This window comes from Vigna radiata, chromosome 6, assembly GCF_000741045.1.
Source record: "Vigna radiata var. radiata cultivar VC1973A chromosome 6, Vradiata_ver6, whole genome shotgun sequence".
NCBI classification, from domain to species: domain Eukaryota; kingdom Viridiplantae; phylum Streptophyta; class Magnoliopsida; order Fabales; family Fabaceae; genus Vigna; species Vigna radiata.
This window is the reverse complement of record NC_028356.1, coordinates 32,484,594-32,492,311: the sequence shown is the minus strand read 5'-3', so window position 1 is coordinate 32,492,311 and position 7,718 is coordinate 32,484,594.

The window sequence follows — 7,718 nt, the reverse complement described above, 5'->3', positions numbered from 1 at the left end:
GTCTTCTTGGTTGCAACGAATATTGAAGGTGCAGTAGGCATGGTTGAACATAACTCCCAACAGCAACCAATAAAAAATAATAGCATTTTGAGAGGGAGATGTATTCATTATTGCAAGAGAAATAAAGATGGGTTCAACCTAATTGAGTGAAACTCTATTTATAATAATTGGGGCGGTTTACCCAGTAATAATCGGATTAAGAGTATCTTTCATTATTTTAATAAGATGTCTTTTAAAAATAAAAGCACAATGAAAATATTCTTTTTTAAAATAATTAATTTAATGTCATATTTACAACTTTAATATTAAACTGAAATAATTTCTCCTGCTAATGCTAATTTTTCGTTTGAGATTCAATATCGAAATTATATTGCTTTCTGCCTTCCATTTTTCTTCTTCTGCTACGTACCATCCTTGATTCCCCTCTATTTACAGCTCTCAATTTGATATTTTTTTATTATTTAAAGAAAAAAAAAAACTAATGTAATTCCCTCCATGATTGATGGTAAAGACGTTTCCAAAGTGACAAATACCATTTGTTGTTTCTGCTAAATGTTACATTCATGAACAAGTCAAGTATCCTAAATCAAATACAACTCACCAATCTTACTCCCTTAACAAAGACATAACATATTAACTTATAAATGTTATAATTAAAAATAGTTCATTAAAATTATTTTATTTAAAAATCTTAATACAGCAAATAACTAGTTCTATGAAAGCATTATCAAGCATAAAAAAGGGGATATTAATAGGTAAAAGAAAAATATTATAGGTGAAAAAAAAGGTTAGAAATATAATATATTTAATGTAAGAGAACTAAAATAGAAAAATAAAGTTAAAGATAGCCAATTACTTTTTCCTTAATATTTCTTTACACTAATAATACACTTAGAAAATAGTATTATTTTTTGCAAAGAGTTTTATTTTCCTTTTCATCTGATTTTAAAAAGTATAAGACCGATATCATTTTTCTTTTCTAATATTTGTTTTTATTATGTACATTTCAAATTCATTTATTTCATCTCTATCTTATTCTTGGACTGCGTCAACATCTCACCGAAGAGTGTAACAATTATATATATATATATTGGATTTAATTGCTGTGATAAGAGATAATATCATAATTTTTTCGTTCACAAATTTCCGTCCGTTTGAGATATAAAATCCATGTAGTAGTCAGAATTAATTATTTGTTTGTCCGGATGAATGAAAACAAAAATAAAGAAGGAAAAAACAGAAGGAACAAACTCCAATTTAGATATAGTTATTTTTTTTTAGAAAGGAAAGTTTGTGGAGGATGTAAATAAATATATTGAAATTATAGTCATATGAATATTTACATGGTAGAAAAAGAGAGATTAAAAGCATGATTCAGAGTGCACCATCCGATTCACGTTTCAAATGAAGAAAAATTGGTCGTTAAGTATATTTTTAAGGCTTAAATAATTTTTTATCTCTCTTTGCTAATTTTAGATATACGATATTTAATTAAAGAATTGTATTATGTTCTTTAATAAAAATTGCATTTGGTTTTTCTTACTTGTATTCATTAAATGATAAAATGTCTATAAGACCGAATTTATTTAGGTTAAATGACGTACCTTTAAATTAAATGAAGAATGGAAATATCTTTAAGAAATATATATAAATAGATTAAAAATGATTTATTGTTCGCGAGAGGGAAAAGTGAAAATTGTTAGCGTAAATAAGATCTACTGTAGTCCTGCTAGTAAATAAAGGCTATTAACTCGGTTAACAATAAAACTGAGGCAGTAACACACGTTATAGGATTCGATTAAACACACACTCAAAGTTTATTTTTTAAGAAAATGAGAAAATTTGAAATTAGCTGGAAAACCGAGATAGTAACTCTGTGTCAGATGAAAAGCTGGAAAAGGTGCAGAACCTTATGCCTCAGTTCTGCTATTAACCAAGGTCGTAGCCTTTCATACTTCCGTCCTGCAGCAACCGAAGTAGTATATGTGTTTCAAAAAACGTGTCAGATGTAAAGTTTGACTTGCAAACTGATTGTGGAGGATGTTACCCTTCGATTCTGCTACAAACCGGTGTTGTACCTTTATGTCTCGGTTACGAGTATTTCTTCCTACATCTTCTTAATCCTCTACCTCCTCTTTCTTTTATATTTTCTAATTGTGTTTTTATTAAAAATTATTTTTATTGTTTTTTTATTCGACTCATTCACCAATTAAAAATAAGCTATCAATTCCTTGGTCCTCTACCTCTTTTTGCTGCCGCATATTTTATTTCCCTACACTCCTTTTTTTTTCCTCTTTTCTCGCTTAATTGTTTTTCCCCCACCTTCCTCCTCTCATTCCTCCTCCCTCGTTTTATTTGTTGTAGTTTCATTCTTCATTCTCAAAGATCTGTTTTTGGTAGCTGTGTCGCGATGGGGTGAGTTCTTGCAGTGGGTAGTTGTCTAGATGCGATTCACGGTAGCCGTACTTGGAAGTGCGGTTGACGCTTGCCGCATTTGGATTTGCGGTTGATGTTCACCGTAGTTGGAATTACGCTTTAGGGTTTTTCTCACTCTTGGGCATGGCTGTTGTGACCTCCTCCGCTTACATCCACATCCGCAACGGCTCCGACTGCCAGAAGGTTCTTGCAGGTGCCCCTTCTAGTCGGCGACAACAACAGGAACTGGAACGAGGTGAAGAGTTGCCTCGTCGTTTAACCTGATCTGTTTTGAAAGTGATTTGAACGGTACAGGTTTTGAAAGTGATCTGTTAAGGTGAGATTTTTTCGAAGGACAAGGTGCCGGAGACAGGCAGTGGGGTTAGAGGAGGAGAGGTTCCAGTGGGTGGCGGCAGAGATCGAACATATGGGTGGCGCGCAGGGATGCCGCACTTGAAGTTGCGGTTCGTCTTCTCCACACTTGGAGTTGTGATTATCTTCTCTGCACTTGGAGTTGCGATCGTCTTCTCCACACTTGAAGCTGCGGTCTGGCTTCTCCTCCTCCGCACATGGAGCTACGGATAGTTGAAACTGGGGTTTAGGTTTTCTATTGGTTTTTTTTTTTTACTTTGTTATATTTAATTAAATTTTTATTTGATTTGTTTTAAGTTTAGAATTTGTACGTGTAGATATTATATATTATTTAGTATTTTTTTATATTAAATTTGTTTAAAAAATATATGTATGAAATAATATTTTAGCATGTTAAATTTAATTTTTTTGATAAGATGAGGTGGGATTAAAATAAAGAGTTAAAGGTTATTGATGGATTAAAAATAATTATTTTATTAAATAGAGAAGGATAAAATTGTCAATTTGGAAGTGCAGGATGAGACTGGTGAGGTGCAGGGAGAAACACTCCTCATTTATTTGTACACCCGAAGCATATAACTTCATGCATTTTTAAATGTTTCGATTTCTGCGAAATCGAAGCGTATATGGAGCGTTAAAAAGGAAAATGATACTTTGACACTTAAAAGGTGACAATTTTTTGACATCACAACGTGTCATCTTCTTAGTGGGCCACCTGTAAAATAAAGAAAAAAATATGCTAAATGACGTGGAAATGAATTGAGAGGGGTTTCAAGTGGTGCGTTTCAGGTTTGAAATTCAAAATCATATTTCACCTTTGGGATTCAAAACCTAGAGGGAGAAGGACCCCATGCCAGCAAGAAGAGCTTGACGGAGTTTTTACCATCGCTTTCAAACCTTCACCGTTGAATGTTAACCGAAGGATATTTAGCCGCTGTAACGTCGATTGGAACGTGTCCAGCCACCGAAAGCTTAGTCGCGACTTCAAAACCCTAGAGTGAGAAGGACCTCAGGCCATGGAAAGTCGTGTGAAGAGATTTTGGAGTTCAAATGACTTTCCACCATTCATCAGAAGCACGTCGCCGTTGACCGTTCACCGGAACACTTTTCGATGTTGTTCGATCGTTTGGAAACTGTCTGATAAGTCTGAAAAATAGTTATTTTTACACTTATAAATGATCTTAATCTTGTAATTATTTATGTTATTACTCAGTGAAATGTTGTAATAGGAAGTAGATTGTTACGTAAATTATTGTTCAGGAAAAGATGTATAAATGAGAATATGTCAACCAATTCTCGTAGAGCGCAAGCCAAATTCGCAGAGCCAGAAAAAATAGATTAGCACAGCGCACCAGGGCCTGTGCGTTGAGCGAATAAGAGAAGTCGAAGAAAAGGAAATTTTGAAATTCGCTTAGCGCACACATACTTGTGCGCTCAACGAATAACAGTACAACAATTAAAATAAATTCGCACAGCACACACACTCTTGTGCGCTAAGCGAATTAAGGAAGTTAAGTGGCTCTTAAAAGACGTGACAGAAAAGGCAGAAACGATCTCCTGACATGAAAAATAGAAAAACGCTCTGGAGAACTCGAGAAGACCATCAAGAGACCCTTCAAGACATCAAGACTTCACTTTCCGCAAGGAATTGCTGTAAAGGGTACGTTTTAGATGTCTAGGAGAGGCTAGTTTTTCTGTTCATTGAAATTGGTTGTATGACGATACATTAATGTAAATTTCCTGTGCAAAATATGTCTTTGTTCTTGTTCTTTTCTTGACTTGCTTTAGATTATACGGTAGTATAATTCTTTTTAAAGGTTCTTTTGTACTGGGAAGTATTTTTAGAACCAGAAACGTAAGAAAAGAAACTAAGTGATTACGCTAGGAATAACTTTTGTACTTTTGGTCATTTTAAACATCTGACTTTAATGCAAAATTATCTATTGAATTAATTAAGGAATTAATAATTTAATGGATAATTTTAGAACTTGTTTTAAGGAATTAAATCAAGATACGATTTTGTGAATGCTTGAACAGAGAACGTATTTTATCCAGGATGTTACTGTGATGTTAGTCAAAGACCAATTCCCGGCACACCAACTGTTTTATAAAATACTAAAAATAGTTTCTTGTATTGTTTTGTGTATTTGATGTCTAATTGAGTTATAAAAGGAAGAATTCGCATGTGTTGCACAAGTCCCTTGGGAGAACGATACTTTACTTATCCACTATATTACTTGTAACGATTTGGTATACTTGTCATTGTGTTCCAACACAAGGCAATTTGGATATTTGTGACTCTTTTAGACTTTGTTGTGAATTTTCCTTTTGAATGTTGTTGTGTATGCAGTTGTGACTACAGATGTTTATACTTTCCACTGGTTTGGTTTGTGCATAAAGCTTGTTTCGGGATACGCCTTGGAGCATGATCTAGTTGTTGGAAGATCTTAGGGATGGGATTTCAACAGCCGAACTAGCTAAATCAACCTAGATTTTACAGATCGTCAAGGATGGGATTGTGAGTTTGACCCCCCACTGTTCTGATTCTTAATGCTAGTTTTGATACATTCTTAGGCCAAGGGGTTGGATGAGGTGTGTCAAGCTTAGATAGGCGCAACAAGGGGGATCTGAGTGTTTTTACCTTAGAGAACAGGGAAAGTAGTATTCATCACCTTAGGAAAGTACTAAGTGATCTTGCAACAAGAGGGATCTGAGTGAGGTTATTTAGGAAATCCATTTCGATCATTCTGCATACTAGAATTGTTGTTTGGTTGGTGTGCTCACGTTAAGCAATTTTTGTTATTTATTTTCCTTGTCTCTTTGTTTGTGTTTTTCATTCTTCTATTATACTTCTCTACATGTTACTTTTATTTTTATATTTATGTTTTAATTTTTGTAAGAAATTGTTGAAGTTTCTGTGTTGGTAAGGAGGTCTGGAAGAAGTTTGAATGTGTTTTTGTGACGCTCTAGTCGCAGAGCGCACAGCTGAATATTTTATAAGGTACTGATTTGCTCGCACAGCGTACCACATGCGCTTTGCGTGAGAGGAAAATAATTTGTTAATAATATTGTGGTTCGCACAGCGCACCAACTGCGCTTTGCGACCTAAATATTTAATTTTCTCTCTGTAAGGCAATTTGTATAGGCGCATTTGTATAGCTAAGCGAGAAAAATCACTGAGACAAACTGGGAGAAATTAAGTGGTTAAATCGCATAACACAAAAGGTGAGAGAGAATTCTGTATATTAATTTGTACAACACACAACTGAAGTGCGCTCTGCGAATTATGCAAAAAAATAATTAAAAATGCATATTAACAAAAAGCACAACATGAGGTGCGTTAAGCTAATGGTGCATGTTTTTTTTCTTAAAAAAAAAAATTTGAATCCGCATAGCGCACACCCTAGTGCGCTCAGCGAATGCAACCAAAAAAAAATATAAAAAAAAGTCAAAATAAAAAAAATATAATAAAATTGACATTAACATAGCTCGTGACTTTAAATGCGCTAAGTTAATTCTTTTTCTTATAAAAAAACAAATTTATGAAAAAGAAGTATTAAAAAAAATTAAAAATTAAAAATCACATTAGCAAATCGCACAAGTTGGGTGCGCTCAGCTAATGTTCTCCATGTTTAAAAAAAATAATAAAAAATAAATAAAAATAAATAAATAAAATAAAAAGAAAAATTCAAAGTGATTAGCAAAGCGTATATCCTTAAGTGTGATAAGCTAATTTTGCTTTTTTTTAAAAAAAAAAGAAAAAAGAAAAACTCCAAAAGAAAAAAAACTGGTTTATTCGTTTAGCGTATAGTTTTTGTGCGCTTAGCGAATTTTGTGCAGATGACTTCTCCTACAACCACCATAAGATCTTCTTTAAGAGCACATCCTGTTGCAGCATAGGAAGAAAATCTTGTTTAAACTATGATCGATATAAATTCTCTTTTGAGTTTGCGAACCCCTACTATGGCCTGAGGGCATGCTTAAGTCCAGGTGGGGGAGTGCCTATGCGGAGGATCATGATGATGAGGAGCCCAATCCCAGATGGACACAACAGAGTCACGAGACATATAAAAGCCAGTGGAGGTCCGGACCAGATGGGTCCTGGTAAAGTAGATAGACATACTCTTCTATTGTTTCATGTTTATTGTTATGTTTGTATTTCAGTTATATTGTGGAACTCTGTTTAGTTGTTTATTTTTGGTGTTGTAAAGACATTGATGTTTTGATTTAATGATTATGCATTTTCTAATTAAGTTATGTGGTTCTTGAGGATGGTGACTTGTATGTTGTGGTTGCTATGCTTCAAAATTTCTATCTTGTTCTCTAGTTTTCAGATTCAATTGATGTTAAGATAGTCAAATCATAGATGTAGTCCCAAAATATTTGTTTAATTATGTGAAGGTTAGTCAGAATCTTCTTCAAATCGTTCAATTTTTTAGGAATGAGATTGCTAAAATGGGATAACTGATTAGGGGTAGGCAAATCGAACTGAACTGTACTGCAGTGCTAAAAACTGAACTGAACTGTAAAACAGTTCAGACAAACTAAACTGAACTGTTTTTTGTTTTATCAAACTAAACTGAACTGAACTGAACTATACTAAATTGTACTAAATTACAGTATGAACTTAACTGAACTATTAACTGAATTGTAAACTACACTAACTGAACTATTAACTGAACTGTAAACTACACTAACTGAACTATTAACTGGATTGTTTGTAAACTACACTAATTTTAACTAAACTACAATATAAATTGAACTGAACTACTAACTATACTAATTTTAAACTAAATTGTACTAATTTTTAAACTAAATAGTATAACAATACATGTTCTTTTTAATTGAAATTTATTTTAATATTTATTTTATTTTATTCAAAAGTGTCTAATAAATTGATTTTTAATTATTTAATATTTTTTTTTTCTATT